The 21,111-nt window shown below is 38.2% G+C and overlaps 1 protein-coding gene and 1 pseudogene across 3 annotated transcripts in view; one reads left to right on the forward strand and one right to left on the reverse strand.

Annotated features, from left to right (window-relative positions):
• INPP4B (inositol polyphosphate-4-phosphatase type II B) overlaps window positions 1-21,111 on the forward strand; it is a 961,283-nt gene that overhangs the window by 375,809 nt on the left and 564,363 nt on the right. The gene's annotated exons all lie outside the window — the stretch shown is intronic.
• LOC101348967 (histone H3.3C-like) lies at window positions 12,324-12,916 on the reverse strand (annotated as a pseudogene).

The following is a 21,111-nucleotide window of genomic DNA, read 5'->3' on the forward strand; positions in this document are numbered from 1 at the left end:
CTCATGTTTGTCAACTTTTTGCCTCAGCTCTTGGAGAATTCTGAGTATTAGAGATTTGAATTTCCTATCAGGTAGTTCTAGTGCATTTTCTTCCACTGGAGAGTCATCTGGTGTTTTATTTTGGACGCCTACTGGAACCATCCTGTCCTGTTTTTGTAAATGTTTTGATATAGTCTGCTGTCTTCCGGGCATTCAGTAATTATTTTTCTCATTTATTGATTATAGATTTGTATGTTTTGTCCCTTTTTTTTTTTTTTTAAATTTGACTATGTCTGAGCATGCGGACTGTGTGTTCTTTGTTGTTTGCTCGTCTATGAGCACAATACTTTTTGCCTCCTTCTCGAATTCACAGGGTCATTCACTCAGATATGGCACAGCAGGGCAGGTCTAGCTGAAGAGGAGTTATTGGAACAGTTTGTTTGTGGCACTTACTTCAGCCACCAGAGTGGGTCGGTAATCAGTGCAAGGCAGGTTCCGGTAGGCCATGCCTGTGCTGCTTGGTAGTGTGATGTCAAGTGCACCGTGCAGGTAGGCAGGATGCAGTGGGGAGATTGTTATGTGTGGAGCTAAGATGGATATGGGAGAGAGCAGAGATGAACAGGAACCAAAAACATATAAACAAACAAAAAATAATGCTAGGGGAGCTTGCTGTTGGAGTGGAGAGATGAGAAACTATGAAATGGAGAAAAATAGAAAGGGGAAGAGGAAGAAAAGAATGAATAAATAAAAATCAGAATGGTTAAAGAACCGCAAAGTTCCAAGCGATCCCACTGGTGCAGCTATGAGGTCTGGGGAGGTCGCTCTCAGGTGTTGCAGTACAACCTGGCTAGAAGGCGTAGAGGTATACAATGCCAGGTATTCAGGGAACAGAAAGAAGGAAGATATAGAGAGACGAGAAACTGAGCAATGAAGAAAGACAAAAAGGGAAAAGAAAACAAACAAACATAAAAAAAGAACAAGAAAGGCCCTCATAAACACAGAAAAAAAAAAAAACCAACAAAAAAAGAAATGTTCTCAGGGATCCCTCTGCACTTCTGTGCAAGCCTAGGGGGAAGTCTCGTTGCCATGCAGCTCCGCCTGGCCAGAAAGGGCCCCCAACTCAAGAAAAGGAAAAGAAAACAAACAAACAATTCAAAACAAACAAATGCACAAAATCCCTGGGATCCCACCAGCGTGGCAGTCCAGACCGGGAAGCAGCTCCACACTGGAACGGAGCTCCACAGCCCCTCAGGAAGAAGCAAAGATGGCACACGGAGCCAGGTATTTGAGTAAAAGAAGGGGAGGTGGTGAGAGCTAAGGAAGAAATCAAAAGAAACAGGAAAAAAAGCAACACTAGCAGCCAACAAATGGCACTCAGAGAGTCAGCTATTGCGGGCTGGTGTTTCTCGGACAAGAGACTGTGTCTGTGGGGAGCAGAGGGGGCCGAGTGTGGGTGAAGAAGGGTAGGGAGTGGGAAAGTGTATATCACAAATTACCAGAGCTCTGCAGCCCCTCAGGAAGAAGCAAAGATGGCACACGGAGCCAGGTATTTGAGCGAAAGGAGGGGGAGGTTGTGAGAGGTAAGGAAGAAATCAAAAGAAGCGGAAAATAGCAACACCAGCAGCCAACAAATGGCACTAAGAGAGCCAGCCCGCTTGGGTGTGTGGAATCCAAGCAGCCGGTGTTTCCTGGACAAGAGATTGTGGCCACAGGAAGCAGAGGAGGCTGAGTAGGGGTGAAGAAGGGTGGGGGGCGGGAAAGCATATATCGCAAATTACCGGTTGTTTTGTCTCCCGCTGGATGCTCAGTGAGGCTGCTTTCTCGTACCCCCTGTTTGCTGGTCTCCGATAGGAGTCCGAGATGGTGGATCCACACTGCATTAGCTGGAAGGTGACCTCTGCATGAATCTCTCCTCGCTCTCTGTTCTCTGTCGGTTTTCTCACTCCATTTGGTGCTTGGCTGAGTTCTTTATCTCTTTATTTGATGTTTTAGGGTTTCAGGATTGTTGTATTCTCTGTTCGGCTTAGTTTTTTGGATCTTTGCTGTGGAGGGACGGCGTGCTGCTTCTGCCTAGAGCGCCATTTTGCCAGATCTCCCTACACTATGATATTCTTATGCCAAATTTCATATTATTCTCCTGTTCTTGAGAAAAAAAGTTCACATGACCAGCAACTGGTTCTTCTATTTCACTTAGTGTCAGTTGAAGGGTTAGCGATATCTCCCTTCATTTTTATTGTCTTATAGGTGGCTATGGAAATTCAAATTGCCCCAATTTAAATGTACATGTGTAGAAATCATCTCAAATATTTGATGGAGTTTTATAAGAAAAAGTACAAAACTTAAAAAATCTATTTCATTAGTGGTTTTAAACCTCAATATAAATGTAATAGTTGGAGGTGGAAAGGTAATCCTTTCTTCTTTTTTAACCATTAATTGTGGGTATTATCTAAGTATCTAAGTTTTCCTTTTAATGTGATGTATTTTAACTCTATCTTATAGTGGCACTCTTATGAAGCCTATTTCTGTAAAGCAGTGGTTCTCAGACTGGGCGGCATATTGCAATCACCTGGGGAGCATTAAAAGTACTGTTGCAGAGACTAGATTGGACTGTGGGACATAAAGTGATACTCGTGAAGAGTGTGCCTCTTAGCTCAAGTAGATACAAGAGACTAAATGGGCAGCTTTTGTCTGGAGGTGAGATGGGAAGGCAGAGAAGGTTAGGAGCTGTTTGAATGGACTTGGGAAATCAGGGGTGGAAAGGAGGAGTGTGCTGTCACAGTATGGGGAGAGTAATTAGAGTCACATAACAATGTATGTATAAATTTTTGTATGGGAAAAAATAAAAAAAAAAAAAGTACTGTTGCCTGGTTCTTAGGCTAGATCACTGATATAATTGATCTGGGGGCAGTCTGGGCACTGGAGTGCTTAGACATTCCACGGGTGATTGCAAAGATTGAGAACTACTGATTTAAACTGTAACACACATATATACTTAGACTATAGTATAGTATAGTTTTCCAAACAAGCTAACCTGTCGACTTTTTGTTAGCTCAGGATCTGTAGCTGGTACTGATTTACAAAAACATCCTTCAAGACAATATCCATAGAGGATTTCTACATGATAAAACATTTTCTCTTTTGGATAGAATGTCCAACAGATCATTTGCCATCATGTTGCAGGTATTGTGAAGAGTAATTCTGTGACTATACTGCTCTCCATAATTCTTGTTTTCTTTTTTTAAATTCTCCTTAACATTACGTCCTGATTTGTACCTTACTGAAATTACACTTTAGTGATCCTCTTCTCAAAAATACATTAGAGTACGCTAGCAGTTTGAAGATTATATTTTTCAACTCAAAATGTTAGGATAAAATTGAGAAATGAATTTATGAGAGAGTTACAATAGGAATAGCATATTGAACTAACCAAAATGCACCCTCTGGAACTCATAAAGAGACAGAGAAATTTGAAAATTTTAATACAAATCTGCTTTATATAGGAATAGAAAATGAAGGAAGATACCCTTCATTTCCCAGGATTTCAGAAACCCATGTCACATCCAATTTGGAACTGACAAGTCTATTGGAAGAAAAAATTAGTTTAAGAAAATTGGGGGTAAGAAATCCATTGTTTTTGAATTTTAAGTTTCCTTTAGTTTGGTGGTTTAAAAACTAACATTCTTTATATATTGATTTAGTAGTGAATCATTGAGTGGAGAGTTTGGGATTTTACACTTTTACTCCTTATATACTAATGCATTTTAAAATTTAAAATACAGCTCTTGAGGAAACAAAGGTAATCTTGGGCATATTGCCAGGAATGTATAAACCAAATATAAATAATAGATGCTGTAAATGTAGAATAAATTAAAATAAGACATCATAGCTAAAGTCTACTATTCAATGTGTAGTTGATGACGATGCACTAGAGCCCTGCATTAGAAAGTAAAGCAAATTCATGTGCATCTGAACTACACACAATTAACTTTAAATTGCTTTGTTCTGATATGAGTTTTCAAGTTGTATACAAAAAGGGACAAACAAAACCAAGCCCGTTGCCGTTGAGTTGATTTCGACTCTTTGTGACCCTATAAGACAGAGTAGAACTACCTCATAGGCTTACCAAGGAGCGGCTGGTGGATTTGAACTGCTGACCTTTTGTTTAGCAGCTGAGCTCTTAACCACTGCACCACCAGCACTCCATGCAAAAGGGGAAGGGACATTTAATTGTTTAATTGTGTGTTTGCCAAATAAAATGAGAACACAGAATTAAATTTATGTTTGTTCTTTATTGTTGCTATTATAACTGCTTTTTGAGTAAATGAAAAGGAAATTAGATTTGCTGTTTAAGTTAACTTGCCAGCTACTAAGAGAGCACCTGCAAACATACTTATTCTTCTAAGGGGGGTATGGGCTAAATGAACAGCCCTTCCTTTGTCAGTGAGATACTGGTAGGTGCTGGCATTCTATATGGGATTAGTCATAGTTATTATTGTGTATATTAATTGACTGAGATGAACCTCTAAAGGAGATAATGGCAGAGTAGCAGTTCATTAGCCTATATAGACTAATTAAACATCTAATTAGAGTCTTGCTAGGAAATACCTTCATGTAGATTATGAGTCCAAAGTGACTCACAAGCCCACAAATTGGATTACCTGGGTCTTAAATTCTCATAAAAGTAATGGTATTTGAAGAGTTAGCTTGGTCTAAAAATATTAAATGATTGCATAAAACTCAGAAATTAATTAGATGTCATTTATTTCCTCATTTATTAAGTAGTCAATTCATGGATCCCTATTTTCCTTTCTTATTACAGTTTTATAAATTGTTATGTTTACTATAAGTCAGGCACTAGGCTAAGCTGTGGGCACGCATCATATTGTTGAGTCATCATAACTGCTCTATGAGGCAGGTGCCATTATCCTTTGCGCAGATGAGAAAACCAAGGTTGAGAGTTAAAGGACTGGTCCATGCTATACATAATCAGTGAGTGGATCACATTCTGAACTAATACAAAATACAGCTCTGTCTGGGGTTAAAATAATAATTCAGTATCCTATTACATTTATTTGTTCTGCTTATGTTTCTCAATGATATCCTTTCTCAGTTGCCTGCTTTTGTTGTCCCTTAGGAACAACAATCTAATTTATTTTAGTGCAGGCTTTTTGGCCACAGCCTAATTTCTTTAACCAGGCTGAGACCTAGGGGAAGAGTGATCTTATGATCCTATTTTTATATCTGGGTTCCCAACCTTTAGGAGCTCTGGCAACGCAGCGGTTAAGCGCTCAACTACTAACCAAAAGTTGGCATTTCAAACCCACCATCTGCTCTGTGGAAGAAAGATGTGGCAGTCTGCTTCTGTAAAGATTTACAGCCTTGGAAACTATGGGCCAGTTCTACTTTGTCCTGTAGAGTCGCTATGAGTCAGACTGACTCGACGGCAGTGAGTTTGGTTTGGTTTCCCTACCTTGGCATTATTAGCAGTTGAACCAGATAATTCTTTGTTGTGGGGGCTGCCCTGTGCATTGTAGAATGTTTAACAACATCCCTGGACTCTACCCACTAGATGCCAAGAACACCTCCTTTCCCAGTTGTGATAACCAAGAATGTCTCCAGACTTTGCCAGATGTCTCTGGGGCAGGGTGGGGGGAATGGATTATATTGCCGTGAAGTTTTATTGAATAATTTTTTGCTAACCACGATTATTACCACCAGTATGTTATGGTGCTGTAAGAGCTATGATAATGCATATATACTTGGGATGAATCTAGGACCTACTGTTGTTAAAATCAGTGGTTGGATTGGGATTTATGTGACCCAGTCACACCTCTGTATTCAAAAGGAGAAGGGGCATTTATTTTTGCACAGTCTCAGTAAAGGATGTTCATAGGAGAGGCCTGCTGTTGGTGCCATGGCCTGCTTTATTGCCGTCAGGCTATGCCTGCTTCAATTTCTGTATCTTGATCTTATAAAGTTGACAACTCAGGACCAGAGTTCCACCAACTCCAAATTTAATTAGCTGTTTGAACTTTCAGCAAATGATGACTATGCATTTTGCCAAGTGAGACCCATTTTAACCTGTTGTAAACATTATAAGTCAATGATATACAGCAGGTTCTGTGTCTTCATCTTTCATTCCCAAGGCCTGGCTCATAATAGGAGCCTAATAGTTTTTTACTTCATGCATGGATAGCTGCTGGATCTCTATTTTTCTTGGTCTTCAGCTATGTCAGCCCTTGGGTGGTACAAACAGTTAAGCGCTCAACTACTAGCCAAAAAGTTGGTGGTTGGAACCCACCCATAGGCAGCTCAGGAGACAGGCCTGGTGATCTTCTTCCGAAAGGTCACAGCCTTGAAAATCCTATGGAGCACAGTCCTACTCTGACACACATGGGGTCTCCGTGAGTTGGAATTGGATCAGTGGCGACTAATAACAACAACAGTCAGCTGTGTCAGAGTTAGCTTGACTCTTACCCAGTAAGTCCACAAGAAAGCTGAAACAGTGTTCTGCTTCCTGGGAGATGTTTTCTGGATTTATCCTCCAGAGGCATTTGGGCACAACAGAAATAACAAGGTTCTGGATTCTGTGACAAATTTCTAGCACCAGTTCATTCACCAGCAATGTAATCAGCCAGAACTGAGTGTTTTGCATGAGCAAGATAACTGTGTTAAGCACTGGGAATAAGAAGACCAGTCAGACACCATACCTGACCTGAAGGAGCTCATTGTTTCCGAGAATTCTGAATATACTCATGACTGCAACACTGTATGATTGATGGGGTGTAAAGGCTACAGGAGCACAGAATAAAATGTTAATCTACCTGGAGAGATTATGAGAGACATTATGGAGACAGGATCAGGGAAGGCAAGACTCGCTGCTGGGTAGAATTTCAAGAGAGAGCAGAGTATGTGAACAGTGTCAGCCAAAGCAGAGGGGAGAAGCAATGGGTACTTACAATGGCACCAGTAAATAAAGGTATAATCATGAAATACCTTATTCTTTCTCCCATCAGTGCCATCCAACGTGATTTTTGGGTCTCTCTTCTCTTCCCCTGAGCAGTATCTCAGAACGATCCCAGAGCTTTTCCAGAAATAATATTAAAACAGTCATTGGATATTAGAACAGTCATTTTCTGATATTAAAAGTATAGTACCATCACATATGATAACTTTCACCTCTAATCCAATTTAAGGCATCTCCCCATCTTCCAGCTCAGTCCTGACACAAGAATTCCCCAGACCAAGAGTAGGAAAGGAGAAGCATTGTCTTTTTTTTTTTTTTCTCATAGTCTTTAACTTTGCTCTTACATTCCTTTTTCTCCATAGCTCTACAGCTTCTGGGTCTTCCAAGGCTGGGATGGGAGGAGGGAACATAAGTAAAGAGACACAGCGTCCCTTCCTGGTGCTCTTATGCTGTGGCACTAGTGTTTCAGATGCCCAACGACTGGATCTTTCTATCCAGTGGCATGGGATGCTTCTTGCTCACAGCTTAGAGGGTAGGGGAGGTGAAAAATCCAAACCTCTTCTCTTCTAGGCTGACAGCTTTTCAAAACAGCCCTCCAAATTCATTATATAGACTGGTGATAGGTAGTCGAGAAAGGTAAGGATATATTTACATTTATCTCAGCAGGTCCTGGCAGGAGTGTTTGGACCCTCTTTTTAAAAGATGTGAGCATTTTTCACCTGCTGTCCTCAATTTTAGGGCCTCAGCCAAGACTTGCAGCTGAAACCTCCCATTCAACATGCTGCTACATTTAAATTTGTAGAATATTTGCTGTTTATAGAACATCTATATACATTGATGGCAATAAGCCATGTTAGAATAAGCCCGGGTTTGGGGCTAGATATATTTAACATCAAAACAGATTCTGATGCTCCCTTAAACTATGGGAATAGTATTGCCTTTCATCTGCAGGATGGTAAAAATAGAACATAGTTTACAGTGTTACTGCATGTAGCACAGTGCCTGGCATGTAGTAAGTTATCAATAAGTGTGAGTCAGCCTCTTCACTGTTTGACCCTCGGAGCAGCTCTTTGAGTGGGTATTGCAGGAATTGTTCGGCAAATAAATAGTTTCAAATGTCTACACATAGGAGAATTGTTGAAATTAGGTGAAAGATATTTTGAGGATCTTGAAAGCCATGTTAAGAAGTTCTAACTTTCTTTGATGCCCAAGTGAAACCTAGAAAGGAGAATTTAAAATATAGCAGCATGATTTCAAATCACTTAAACTTGAACCTCAAATTCATCTTGCTGTCCACCTTTCCCCTTACTCTAGTCTTTTTTTTTTTCCCAGTTGCTGTGGAGTCAGCTCAGACTCATGGCAACCCCATGTGTGTTAGAGTAGAAATGTGCTCCATAGGGTTTTCAATGGCTGATTTTTCAGCAGTAGATCTCCAGGCGTTTCTTCTGAGACACCTTTCACTGCACTCATATCTCCAGCCTTTCGGATAGCAGCCTGGTATGTTAACCGTTTACACTATCCAGGAACTCAATTCTTCTCTAATCAGGATCCAACTCTAGTGGAATAGTAGTAAGTATAATAATAATGATAATCTTAATAACCAACATTTACTGAATACTTACTATGTACCAGACACTAAGAAGTTTAATTACATGTTTATAGTTCTTATTACTAGGAAAGAGAAAGGCTGTTTTTCAATATTTAAAAAATATTTATTTCATGCTGCCTTACTATACTCTTTCATTTCATTATTACCTTCACTTTCCCAGCTCTCATAATCTAATACATATGATCCAATTATTTCAATCTACTCAGTACTACTCTTTGCTCTACTCTTCATCTTCCCTCATCTTGAAATTTCTGTTATGGTTGTTTGGCTAAAGTATTTTTTCAAGTATTTTCTTCAAACACAGTGTATGGGTGATACGGTATATATCATTGCATGTTCTCAGATACTGTTCTTTCACCCTGATGAGTGATGGATATCCTGGATGCTGAAAAGCTTGTCTCCAGATTGGTTCTGAATTTTATTCTATTACTTTACAGCCTGCAGGGATGCATGTAAGTCCAGCCATGCAATTCCTTACCAGTCTGGTTCTCTTTTCTTTTTGACAACTTGTCCTTTGTGTTTTTAAGCTATGGTCTTTTTTTTGTTTTCAGACTTCTGAAAGTTTAATTGCAGAGGCCTAGAAATGTGTCTTCTCTTATCAATGAAGTCTGGAAGTTGGTGTGCCATTTCAAATGCTGATTTAGATTTTTCTTCGCCTAGGGAAAATTCTCTTCTATTATTTGCTCAATTATCACTTTGCCTTCATCAGTTCTTTTTCTTTTTCTGAAATTTCTATTATTTAGATATTAGACCTATTGTATTTATCATCCAAATCTCTTATATTTTCCTTCATCTTTCATTTCTATATTTTTCTGCTCTGGATTTTGTAATAAAACTCTTGGTCTAACGTTAGTATTTTGGTTCCTGGTGTTGATAAATTCACTCTGTCCTTCATTTAATGAAATGTAAGTTTTGAAGTCAATTTTATTACATACATTTGTGTGTGTATGTGTGTGCATGCATGCTCCGAGCTGAATTTTATTCAGACGTCCATCTGTCTTTTCCAGTCCTGTTTCTCTGAGCAGTTTTTCTGATTGCTCTAATCTTCCTCTATCTTTGACTGCTGAGTCCCCTAAAATGGGTTGGAATTTTTGTTGTTGTTGTTGATTCATTGTGGCTCAGGTGTTGTAATGTTGGGATATTCCAAGCAGTGACATTCCCACAGAGGGTGGATGGCACTCTAATTGCTGTGTCTGTGGGCCTGTGATATAGGAGATCAGTCCCTGATGATGCTCCTAGAAAAAAACCTCAGTTCTCAGGTCTCTGTAACCTACTGGCCTCAGAAGGGAGGAGACTTAGCCCACCTCTTCTAGAAGTTCAGGCAGCCCCTTTCTCCCCAACTCCAGTTCATTAAGTCAACCTTCTCAGGAGTCCATAGGTTCTAAGTGCCAAGTTTGTCCTCAAAAGTACCATTTACTGGGCCTTACCCTTGGGCTTCAGTAAAGTTCCTCAAGATCTTGCCAAGCCCTTCGGGAAGAAAGCTCCCATGTCTTCTCCCATACATGACCTCCCTAGCTCCTGATTGTTCTAGTCATAGTTCGGCTCTGAAGTATAAAAAAGCTTAGAGCATATTGTGGGGGCAAAGGGAACTGCTGAATTTTATTTGTTATGGTTCCAGAATCCCCTTTGCTTCTCAAAGGGAATATTATGCTTTCCTAAGGATGTTGTTAGGTGCCATCAAGTCACTTCCGACTCATGGCGACCTTATGTATAACAGAATGAAACATTTGTCCGGTCCTGCATCAACCTTACAATCACTGCTGTTTGAACCCATTGTTTCTAAGGAAATTGGAGGCAACTTGGGGAAGCCTGAGACCAGGCAGTGGATTTGGCCTTAGGATCTCATTAGTGGCCTCAGTGAAAGACATGTTATGACATAGTAGAGTTTGGGGTCAGATTGCAGGGGTGGGATAGTGAACAAAGTAAAGGTGGGGTATGTATACATTCAAGATATAATAGGAGATTTTATCTTTTTATTGATTAAAGGGAAGGCTACTTGGAGAACTCTTGAATTGGTACTTGGTGTCTTTCAGTAATAATGACCCCTGTGGGGTGATGGACCACAGCCTCTCCAGGTAACCCTACTTCCATGGGATGTCTGAGCAGTCACATACTCAGTTTCTTGATAAAATCAATTCTTATTCCTGCTCAGATCATCTCAGGCAAAACACACTTGAAAAAGCAACATTTTGTCATAACTTGAGTAACAATGAAATTTTTGTTGGTATCAATAAGTTTATCCAATACAGCTGACTATAGGTTATAAAACCCGTTGCTGTCAAGTCGATTCCAACTCATAGCGACCCTTTAGGACTCAGTAGAACTGCCCCATAGGGTTTCCAAGGAGCAGCTGGTGGACTCGAACTGCTGACCTTTTGGTTAGCAGCCAAGCTCTTAACCACTGCACCACCAGGGCTCCACTATAGTATATACACACATTTAAATACAATTAAAATCTATTTTTAATTTTGTTCTGCATTATTTTATATCATTGTGATTTCCCTCATTAAATCCTCCTCTAATCAAGTGTGTGATCTGCTAGCAATAACTCCTTGTTCTGAGGCATTTGGTTGTCATTTTGCATAGGTCAGGTCTCAATTAAATATTTTATTTTTAGAAAGTTGGATCATTTGCTTCTTGATAAGTCAAGTAAATAATCAGCACTGTTTTTTAGGGTATCAAACCTCAGTTCCAGCTCCCTAGATAGACTGAAAGGTTTTTGTGGAAGAAAGTATTTTTTTCTTTATCTTTTCAGATCCAGTGCAGATCACAGGAATAAAGGCAAAGCTTCCACATTATCCAGCTACAAAGATCTTAATAACCATCCCTTACAGGGAGAAAAGTCTTTTCAAATATCGTTTCAAAATGATTTCTACATTCTGGGAAGTTGCTTTTCTCTCTTCAAACCTGAGTCAAGATATTTACACAAACAGGATTGCCTTTAGGTTCCTTGTCCCATATTTAATAATTCTAACTCATAGTTGTGCATTCAGTATTCAAATGATATTATATTATAAAGGTTATCTTCTAATCTAAACCAAAGCATTTAAAAATAAAACCAAAAAGTCAGTTGCCGTAGAGTTGTTTCTGACTTATAGCAATCCCATGTATGTCAGAGTAGAACTGTGCTTTGTGGAGTAGATTGCCAGGCCTTTCTTCCAAGTTACCTCTTGGTGGATTTGAACCACCATTTTTTTGCATCACCCCGTCTTTGATCAGGACTTTTTAAATAGGTAGATCTTTTTTTAAAAAAAATATTTTAATGAATTTTAATAGCAAACTTATAAGAACAGCACAGAAGACAGCCAACATTAACTTGCATGTAGGACAACTCAGAAAATTAGAGTAAATTGATGGAATCAACTGTATGATAAAAATGCTACAAACACCATTTAGTTGCCATCAATAAGAAATGGTACTTGTTTTAAAAAAAAAAATCCAAATGCTGGCATTTTCCAGAAAAATTTAACAGGTTTCTTTATAATTGTTATAAAGTTGAACTGCTGAAACTTGTTCACTGAAACATTTTGACTTGCATTAATGCTTTATGTTCATACATTTATATTAAAAATTCACACAAATGAAAATGTAAAAACTGTCAATACCTGATTTCTGACCCCTATTTTTTCATTCACAACTGTATACTTATGTACCTTTTAGCACATTTGGGGGATAAAAAAATCTAACATTCAGAAATACCAATAACAGGAAGAAGAGTTTTTTTGTTTTTTTTTTAAAGAATGAAAAGTTTCCCATCATAGTGGATTCTTAAGCATGTTCTCCACGTATGCAGTGTGCTAGCTAGATGTCTTCTGGCATAATTTTTACACGTTTGGCATGGATAGCACACAGGTTGATGTTTTCAAAAAGGCCAACCAGATAGGCCTCACTTGCCTCCTGCAAAGCACCAATAGCTGCTGCACTGTGGAAATGCAGATCTGTTTTGAAGTCCTGAGCAACTTCTCGCACTCAGGCTGGAAGGGAAGTTTGCCAGTCAGGAGTTCAGTGGACTTCTGATAATGGCTGATTTTCCGGAGTGCCACAGTACCAGGCCTGTAACAATGAGGTTTCTTCACCCTCCGGTAGATGGCGCACTCTTGCTAGTGGCTTTAGTCGCCAGTTGCTTCCTGGGTGCTTTACCACCGGTTGATTTGCAGGCAGACTGCTTTATACAAGCCATGGTATAGAGACCTCCTCACTTACCCCCCTTCTCCTTCGGCTGGAGCTCCTCAAGCTGAAGGAGGCACTGGCGTTAGAGAGCGACTGTGGCGCAGCAACTGTTGTGAACGCAATTAAAACAGAAAGATCTCTTGAAATAACAGTTGGCTATCTCACAAAATAAAAATCATGTTCAATTTTTAAGGGAGCTATACTTTTAAGGTTGTTGTTAAGTGTCCTCAAGTCGGATCCAGCTCATAGCGACCCTATGCACAACAGAAGGAAATACTGCCCGGTCCTGCACCATCCTCACAGTCTTGCTATATTTGAGCCCATTGTTGCAGCCACTGTTGTCAGTCTATCTCATTGAGGGTCTTCCTCTTTTTCGATAACCCTCTACTTTACCAAGCATGATGTCCTTTTCCAGGGATTGGTCCCTCCTAATAACGTGTCTGAAGTACGTAAGATAAAATCTCACTATTCTCACTTCTAACGAGCATTCTTACTGTACTTCTTCTGAGAAAGATTTGTTCCTTCTTCTGGGAAGTCCATGGTATAGTCAATATTCTTTGCCAAGGTATCTCTAATGTTTATTTCTGTGTCATATTACTTTGTGAGAAGTGACTCTTATCCTTTAGCAGAATGATGCGATTGGTAGAGGCTGGTAGACCTGAGTTGTGGTCATGTGTTGCCTGGATTGGCTGTGTTGGACACTTTTTCCCCAATGAAATCAGCCAGGAAGAGTTAATGTAAAGATAAAAAAAATGAGTTGCAAGATCTAAATGAACTGGTTATGCCATGAATTGAAGGTAATCATTCTAGGCACCTTCAAATATACATTAAAAAAAAAAAAAAAAGAACTAAATTATATATGCATAATATGTTCTTCGATTGCAGTTTTGTCCTTTAATTTGTAATTCTGTGCAGATTACAGAACTGCAAGTAATCTTCCATATAAGCTTAATTGAAAAGTGTGGTTTTATTCTCTCTAGATTTTTCAGATGGGTAGTGGACGAACACATATTAATAGCGGTTAAGCCGTCACAACCTTCTGTTTGGCAGTATGCCAACAATGCAGCAACTATGACTGGGGCCAGTGATGATATACTGATGGAAGACGTTGACGATTACCTTTGGAAAATGCAAGCAAATTGAAAGCAAATGGAGAGCTTAGGCATAGTTTTGTTTCTGTAGGTGTAACCTTGTTCATAGATTTAATTATTTACAGCTTTGAAGTTTCGGTTTATTTAGCTTGTGTTTAACTACTGAAGCATTTGCTTAAACTATACTTTAGGTGAGACAGATTAAACACATTTTGCGGATTTATGAGTCTGCGTGGAAATCTTGGAGTTTATTAATTTGTCCTGTGTGACATTTGCAATTTTCGTCATTAACAGATATGGCTTTGTTTATTGTTTTTTGTTTGTTTGTTTTGGTAATTCTCCGGAAGACAATGTTATGAGAGCATATTTGACTAGAAATCGGTTTTACTGAATGTCAGAATAAATATAATGTGAGCATATTGCATTACTTGTTGGTTTTATATTGTGTGATTCAAAAGTTACAATGAGGCCAGGAGAGCTGTGGCTCAACATTGTTTATTTCTTACCTGGTATTAGTTACAATTGGAGTAATTGAATGTGACATGGCTAATAAATTATCAGCTAAAAAGGCCTATTTTTAGATGGGTATGGCAGAGAAACATACATATGTAGCTTTTTATGAGAGTCAAAATAAGGCAAAAAACAAAACACATGAAAGAAAGGGGAAAAAAAAGACAACTGCAGCCTTTTAATTATAGAGCCATCTTATTCTGATTATATAACTTGAAATACTGTTTATATGTGCATCCCTCCTCCTCCTTTTTCTTTTCTTGTTTTCCAGTTTTCAGGTCTTTACCAGTTTGTAATTTTGCCACCTTAAAGAGTGACAGTGAATCTACATGGTCCCTAACTTGCTTTATAAATACCAATATTAGAGTGATACTTCACTCTTTTACATTGAATATTGACAGGTAAATCTGTTGATAAGGAGTTAGTTGTTGTGATAAAGTTAAGGCTGAATTATCTACTTAATGGACTGAAGCAGAAATGTGAATAATGCAAAGTATGAGTCATCTGAAGTCATTTACACATTGTTTGGCACGTTGTTGTTGTTCTGTGCTGTCGAGTCAATTCTGACTCACAGCGACCCTATAGGACAGAGTAGAACTGCCCCTGTAGGGTTTCCAAAGAGCGGCTGGTGGATTCGAACTGTCGGCCTTTGGATTAGCAACCCAGTTCTTAACCATTGCACCACCAGGGCTCCTTGTTTGGCATAACCAAAATTAAAATATATATTAAAAAAAAACAACAGAATACAGGGAACTACATTTACTGCAAATATGACAGAGTTAATATCTTTATTACATAAAGTGTTTATCCAAAACAACAGAAAACTATGCTAATAAAGAATTGACAAAAGGACTTAGAGAAAATATAACCAGTTCGAAATATACAAATGGAAACTCTCAATACTAGTAGTGGAAACAGGAACAACCACTTTGGCAGTATCTACTAAAATTTGTTTGGCAATGTTTACAAAAGATGAGCACATGTGTACCCCATGATCCAGTAATTGTACCTTATACAGACCTAACAACTTGTATTTATATATTCTCTAAAAGAATTTGTCAAGAATGCTCAAAGCACCACTATTCATTATAACCAGGAACTGGAAATTTCTCAAATGCTCATTAACAGTAGAAGGCAAAAATAAATTTTGGTGCAATCATATTATGGAATAGTCTAAAGCAATGAGAATGAACATTCAAGGAAATGGATAAATACCCAAAAAGAATAATATCGAGCAAAATTATCCAGATTCTCCCTCCCCCCCAAAAAAAAAGAGTACATACTATATAATTCTACTTATATAAAGTTAACATGCGAGAAAGATGTGGCAGTCTGCTTCCATAAAGATTTACAGCCTTGGAAATCCTATGGAACAGTTCTACTCTGTCCTATAGGGTCATTATAAGTTGGAATCGACTCAAAAGCAACAGGTTTGGTTTTATGTAAAGTTAAAACTGGGTTTATGTTTTAAAGTAGAATGTCATAAGTCATGTGAGGCCAACAAAACTACTGACAGAACTAGAGAAGCTGGATAAAGTATAAAAATCATATTTTCAAAGATATCAGAAAGTTATGAAATAAATGAGTACTACATGCACTGAAAGTCCAGAAAGTCTGAAATGAAGTAAGCTAAGGATCAGCAGATGTTTGTTCCCTTAGGGCACATCCCTCTAAGGGCTGGAAGGTTGTAAATCAGGTATTCACCCAAGAAAACCACTACTCCTGGAGATAGAAGACCAGTAAAGTTCTAGTGGTCACTGGACATAGAAGTAACAAAATTAGAGAATTAGGAGCTTCAAATACACAGCTGGTTTATAATTCAATACATTTGGAGGCTCTGCATGAAATTAAAGCACTACGCCAAAAACCTCTGAAAGTCAGAATGAAGTTACTCTCACCTACATGTTAATTCCACTATCCGTCTGTTATTTTGTTGTACTGTGGTGGCTTGCAAGTTGCCAGGTGCTGGAAGTTATACCACCATTATTTCAAACACCAGTAGGGTTACCCATGGTGGATAGGTTTCAGCAGAGCCCTCATACTAAGTCAGATAGGAAGAAAGGCCTGGCAGTCTACTTCCTAAAATCAGCCAGTAAAAAGCCTATGGATCACAATAGAACGTTGTCCAATATAATGCTAGAGGATGAGCCCCTCAGGTTGGAAGGCATTCAAAATATGAACGGGGAAGAGCCACCTCCTCAAAATAGAGTCAACCTTAATGACGCAGATGGATAAAGCATTTGGAACCTGTATTTGCTGATGTGGTATACTCAAAATGAGACTTCAACTGCAAACATCCATTAGAAATTGAAACATGGGATGTACAAAGTATGAGTCAAGGAAAATTAGAAGTTGTCAAAAGAAACAATTGAAGATCGACATCCTAGTAAGCTGAAATGAACTGGTATTGACCATTTTTAATCCAACAATCCTATGATCAACTATGCCCAGAATGACAAATTGAAGAACAGTGTTACATTCATCACTGAAAAGAACATTATGAGATCTATCCTGAAGAACGACACTGTCACTTATAGGCTAATATCCATACACCTACAAGGAAGACCAGTTAATATGACAATTCAAATTTATGCACCAACCACAAATGCCAAAGATGAAGAAACTGAAGATTCTTACAAACTGCTGCAGTCTGAAATTGATCAAACATGCAATCAAGATGCATTGATAATTACTGGTGATTTTAATGTGAAAGTTAGAAACAAAGAAAAAGGATCCATAGTTGGAAAATATGGCCTTGGTAATAGAAACAGTGCCTGAAAATGCATGATAATTCTGCAAGACCAATGACTTATTTATTGAAAATACTTTTTTCAACAACACAGTCGATGACTATAAGCATGGTCCTCGCCAGATAGATTACACAGGAATCAAGTTAACTACATCTGTGGAAAGAGACAATGAAGAAACTCAATATCATCAGTCAAGACAAAGTCAGGGGCCAACTGCTAAACTGACCATCAATTGTTCATGTGCAAGTTAAAGTTGAAGCTGAAGAAAATCAAAACAAGCCCTCAAAAGCCAAAGTATGACCTTGATTACCGCTCACCTGAATTTAGAGACCATCTCAAGAATAGATTTGATGCACTGAACACTAATAACCAAAACCCAGAAGAGCTGCGGGAAGACATAAAGGGCATCAAACATGAAGAAAGTGAAAGGTCACTAAAAAGAAAGGTAAGCAGAAGAAATGATGAAGCAAAAGACCTGAACACAAGATTTCAAATGGTGACTCGAGAAGATAAGTAAGAAAGAACTAAAGAGAAAGTTCAAGCCTCTAATTGTAATATTGAAGGATTCTATGAACAAAAATTTGAATGGTGCAGGAAGCATCAAAAGAAAATGGTAGAAATATACAAGTCACTGTAGCAGAAACAATTGGTCACTGTTCATCCATTTCAGGAGGTAGCATATGATCAAGAACTGCATTTGATCCTGAGGTCAAGTAAAAGTTAAGAATCCAGGAGGCCAGAGCCAGAAGTCTGCTACTGGAGGACAGCGAAAACAGAAGTTGTGGCCTTTTTTTTTTTTTTTCCATTCATCAACTTGTAATTCTGCCTTTTCTAAGATTAATACTGAATTCAGAAAATAGAATATTTTATGTGTACATACAGAGACATTGCTATTCTATTGCATTGCTGATGGCACTGTAGATTGATGTAATAACTGCTATGGAAATAATTTAGCTTTATATATTTATTTTTTTACCCTTTTTTTGTTCTTAAAACAGATTTGAGGAGAATAATTTTTTAGTATTGTCGAGAATGAGGAATGTTTTCCAACCCTTTACTAACTTCTAGGAATCAGTCCCAAGGGAACATTACTAAAATTTTTAAGAACTTCCCGTATAGCTTTACTTATAATAGATAAAAGTGTTTAATAGCATTTTATGTTGATTAATATTATATGTTTAATTAATGTAATGTTCTACTTTGTAGATCATTAAGATGCCTATGATAGGAGACTTCAGCTTCCATTCATGACAGAATAACTGGTTTCCAACTTACCTTCCTACCATAAGCAACTATAAAACTGGAAAAAATATACTAAGTGTATCTTTAATGTCATTGGACAACAGAGAGTACAGGACTTTGATCCTTGTGAAAAGGGAAAAATGTGACGTGTGCTGCTCAAGTTTTCTGACTTGGAGCAGGGAAGTAGATTCTGAGCAGAGAGTGGAGATTTCATTGAGAAGTCAAAAGCTGAGTTTGAGGCTGGGGTAGCTAGGATATATGCAACAGGTTACTGGAGAGGACACAGCTTTACATGGACAGTGACCCATAGTTATATGCATGGAGGTTTAGTTCAGATCCTTGACCAAGCACTAGGCTATACAAGGATAGGATGAGCTTGCATAAGGGGTGAAGAGCTGAGTAGCAGTATCAGAAATTGTGCAGTGCTAGAGGATATGAGAGTCCAGGCCCATCCAGAGTAGAGTAGCATCACTGAACACCTTCAGTCAGTTGAAACTCCAAAAAGTTCATTCTTTGGAAGTAAGAACCATACCATAAAGTAAGGGCTACCTCATAGGTCTAAAAACAAAATCACAGTAGATATTCCCTGCCAAAGCACGAATACCAAGCCTGACAGGATTGAGAGAATCCTCCAATAATTTAGCCGCTTGTCAGAGCTAAATTTAATATTATTTAAAGACATCATACTCAAGACCTTTTACAATGCAAGTCCTACAATATCTAGCATAAAAGAAAATGAAAATAAATTTACTGGTCATGCAAAGAGCAAGAAAATGTGTCCCATAATCAAAAGAAAAAGTCAACAGAAGCAAAAACCTTTGCGACCCCGATGTTGAAAACAGAATACTTTAAAACAGCTATTAGAACTTTATAATAGGTATTATGAATATGTTCCAAAAGTTTAAAAGAAACAGGAAAAAATTAGTGAACAAATGAGAGTGCTCAGCAGAGAAATGGAAGTTATAAAAAGAACCATATTGAAATTCTAGAACTAAAGATTACAAAATCTGAACGTCGAAGAAATCACTGGATAGGATTAACAGGAGATTAAAACTGAAGAAGGAAAGGTGAATGAATATGAAGACAGAATCAACAGAAATTACACAGTCTGAAGAACAGAGAACAAAATATTGTTTTAAATAAGCACAGTCTCAATTATCTGTGAAGTCATGTAAAATACTATAATATGCATGCAAATAGAGTCTCAGAAGAAGAGGAGATACAGATAGGGCGATAATTTCTTTTAAGAAAATAATAGCTGAAAATTCCCAAATTTTCTATTAAACAAAATCAGTGCACAGAATCAAAAAGCACAGCAAAGCACAAATAGGATGGATACAAAAGAAACCACACCTAGATATATCATAGTCAAAATGCTAAAAACCAAAGATAAAGGAAAAGAATTCAGAGCAGCAAGAAAAAAGTGTACATGACACATAGGGGAATAATGATACAAATGTCAGATGACTTCATTATCAGAAACAATGGAAACCAGAAAAAAAAAGAATAATATGTTTAAAGTTTTAAAAGAAAAGCAAAACCGTCAGAGTCTATACCCAATATATACATACAAAAAACAATAATAACAACTAAGGGTTAAAATAATTTTCCAATTTGAGAGAATTCTTGGTCTGCATAATTGTACTATAGGAAAAGCTAAAGTAGGTTCTGCTAACTGAAGGCAATTGATACCAGATGGGAACTTGTATCAGTAGGAAAGAATGAACAACACTGGAAATGGTAAATATGTTGGTAAATATGAAAGCCGATATTTTATGTTACTAATTTCTTTAAAGATCCATATTTATGCCTATTCCCAAGAGAGATGATCCAACTGGATGTGGAAATTATCGAACAATATCATTAATATCACATGCAAGCAAAATTTTGCTGAAGATCATTCAAAAGTGGCTGCAGCAGTGTTATCGACTGGGAACTGCTAGAACTTCAAGCCAGATTTAGAAGAGGATGTGGAACCAGGGATAGCATTGCTGATTTCAGATGGATCCTGGCTGAAAGCAGAGAAAACCAGAAAGATGTTTACTTGTGTTTTATTGATTATGCTAAGGCATTCGACTGTGTGGATCATAACAAATTATGGATAACATCGTGGAGAATGGGAATTCTGGAACATTTAATTGTGCTCCTGAGGAATCTATACATGGATCAAGAGGCAGTCTTTTGAACAGAACAAGGGGATACTGCATGGCTTAAAGTCAGGAAAGGTGTGCATCAGGGTTGTATCCTTTCACCATACCTATTTAATACGTATGCTGAGCAAATAATCCAAGATGCTGGACAATATGAAGAAGAACGGGGCATCAGGATTGAAGGAAGACTCATTAACAACCTACATTATGCAGATGGCACAACCTTGCTTGCTGAAAGTGAAGAGGACTTGAAGCGCTTCCTGATGAAGATCAAAGACCACAGCCTTCAGTATGGATTGCACCTTAACATAAAGAAAACACAAATCCTCACAACTGGACCAATAAGCAGCATCATGATAAATGGAGAAAAGATTGAGGTTGTCAAGGATTGCATTTTTCATGGGTCCACAATCAACATTCATGGAAGCAGCAGTCAAGAAATCAAAAGATGCGTTGCATTGTGCAAACTGGCTGCAAAAGACCTCTTTAAAGTGTTGAAAAGCAAAGATGTCACCTTGAGGATTAAGGTATGCCTGACCCAAGCCATGGTGTTTTCAATTGCCTCATATACATGTGAAAGCTGGACAATGAATAAGGAAGACTGAAGAAGAATTGACGCCTTTGAATTGTGGTGTTGGCAAAG

Source organism: Trichechus manatus, unplaced genomic scaffold, assembly GCF_000243295.1.
Source record: "Trichechus manatus latirostris isolate Lorelei unplaced genomic scaffold, TriManLat1.0 scaffold00139, whole genome shotgun sequence".
Lineage (NCBI taxonomy): Eukaryota > Metazoa > Chordata > Mammalia > Sirenia > Trichechidae > Trichechus > Trichechus manatus.